Raw genomic sequence first — 2,793 nt, forward strand, 5'->3', positions numbered from 1 at the left:
ATATATATATATATATATATATGATATTTCACTCAAAACATTTCAATACGCGAAGGTAAATTATATTGATAAATTATTCGTTCCTTACAATGAGATTAACTTTATCTGGATTAGAATAGTCCATATCATTTTGTATAAACCATAGTTTAAATTAGTTCTTTGTAAATAGAATCATCAATTTATAAAACGTGTAAACACCATATAGTTATTCCTTAAATTACATTGACCACTACATTTTTGCAGAGTTTATACTTGAATTTATTATACTGATTTCTGTGCTAGATGGGTCGTGGCCCAATAATCGATATGCGATGTGTGTATACCACTGAAGAAACTTCGCACTTTCAGCTGTTGGGTCATAAACGTAAGGCGTTACTGATTGGTTACTCTTCTTATTGTCAACATTTCAAATTAGGAATGGCTACTTTAACAATGAGACTGTATACGTGAAAATATCTTGTCGATTACGACCAAAATAACTTCGAGAAAAAAAAATATTCCTAGCATCATATAAAATGTAAGGGCACTAGGAAATACATTCACTCAGAAAGTCGAGAGCAGGAACTGTGCACGTACGAATAGTGAACCGAATTCTTACTATTCTAAAATAGTTCGCAAAAATATCCTTTAAACATGAGATGATTTGCATTTAAATCGCTAAACACATATAAAACAGTGCCTATAATAACTACATCTTAATATGTTAACGAAAATTTATGTAGTTGAAGTGCCCTGTGGCTTGTTAGTGTTCTGCGTTAAAGGATATCTTCAGATGGAAAGATAATAAGTATCGCTAAATATTTCATCATCCTCATGGTTTGAAGAAATGTGTTTATAAAGACTTCTTCGTCAACCCCACAATTTCCCAGCTCTGTAAAGTTCACCATAACTTACATTTTCGCTTAATCTGTATTATAATAATAATAATTAAGTAGATGTGCAGTTTGACTAATATTTTGAGCAGCAAAGTGCATACCCGGCTCTGCTCTTGGTGAAAGCCCGAGAGATTCGGTGAAAGTCTATAATGGACTTTCTTTTTGAAGCTCGTGTAATATCTTACCTTAAAATCTTTGCAGGTTACATGAAGGAGGCTGCATTCCTCCGTCTTTTTTCTCTTGAAATCGCAAAAAAAAAAAACGCGAACAAGTTGGCAAAAAATGAGTAAACTCTCTGTGAGGATTTTCAGTAGTGTTTATTCTCCAAGAAGATTGTTGTAAGACAGAAAAAGTGGGTCGGAAGTGAGGAGGTGTAGCAGTCGAGTCGGGAAACTTGGGAGAAATGGCAAAGCAGTTGCGTCACTTCTTGTTCAAAAACAGCCCATTTCACAGTAGAGATGTGGTCAAGATTTCTACTGTCTGAATATGGTACATTTAATGCATTAAATTTAATAATAACCCTGATTTTACTTCTACGGAAAGCTATATTCTACATCAAGAAGTAAGAATTATCCTAAAAATATTTTAATTATGAAATATTTCTCTAATTCAGGCTTAAGCGCTTATTCTAACCCTAGTATAAACCGAAAGTTAAATGGTGTAAATAAAAAAAGAGTAGGAAACATAAACAGGCAAAATAGCTTTATTCTTCGCATTGTAGCTGAATATCTTAATACTGTATATTTTATTAATTATGGGAAACAAGTCAAAATGCTGAAAAGTTTACTTACAAGATTTGACTTCTAGAGTTTTGTTGTGATGTTAGTTTTGTTCAAACTCAACTATTTACTACAGTAATGATATACGACTTATTCTATAAAATATTTTCATTTTTCAATACATGAGAAAGTTTAATATGAATTTGGTTTGTTTTTAGACTACTACGTTAGCATGTCAAATTATGTCTGAATTGATCAACTCGTTCAGGAAGAGAAGGATCCACAGACAGACAGAAAGTTTTCCTTGCTATTGGATAGTTACCGCATCGATATGGTTTAATATGTGAAGCTGGATAATAGAATGCAATTTTTATCTTTAAAAAGTAAAATTAACCAAATACTGGCACTTCTCTATCACTGTGTCTCTCTCGTTTTTAATAGTGCCTAAACAATTCATGTGTATTTTGAAGCACTGCGATCCTTCCATGTTTATTTTTTACAATAAAATACAACAGGAGATTTAAACAATATGTATTTTTTTTTAATTTAGTAATAAAATTCATTTTAGAGTAGACCATACATAGTGATGTTGTAAAAAATGACTGAACTGTGAGTGCGCTATAAGGATGACGGTCAAATCCCATTAATTGGTCAGACAACGAATAGCGGGATTGACCGTTACATTATAACGTCCCCACGGCTGAAAGTGCGAGCATGTTTGGTGTGAAGGGGATTCGAACCCGAACCACAGATTGCGAGTCGAGCGCCCTAACCACTTGGCCATAATCAATAACATAAAGGTTAATAATATATTAGATGCAAACCCTATAAGTCTGAGGTTCGATCAACGTAAAGACTTGAGCTTTAGATTTACCGTGTGGTTTTCTTTTTTCTATGTAGTATGTGTTCAAGAAAAGATTAAATACTGACGCAATGTTTTCTTGTTTCTCATACTCAAATGTTACTCACAAATGTATTGTATACTAGCTGAACGCCCCCCCCCCAGTGGCACAGCGGTATGTCTGCGGACTTACAACGCTAAAATCCTGGTTTCGATACCCGTGGTGGGCAGAGCACAGATAGCTCATTGCGTAGCTTTGTGCTTAATTACAAACAAACAAACAAAAATACTAGCTAAAGTACCCGTCCCCTGGACGGAAGTTATGTATATTCATGATTAATGAAAAGTTATCTTAGGA

Source organism: Limulus polyphemus, unplaced genomic scaffold (assembly GCF_000517525.1).
Source record: "Limulus polyphemus unplaced genomic scaffold, Limulus_polyphemus-2.1.2 Scaffold566, whole genome shotgun sequence".
NCBI classification, from domain to species: domain Eukaryota; kingdom Metazoa; phylum Arthropoda; class Merostomata; order Xiphosura; family Limulidae; genus Limulus; species Limulus polyphemus.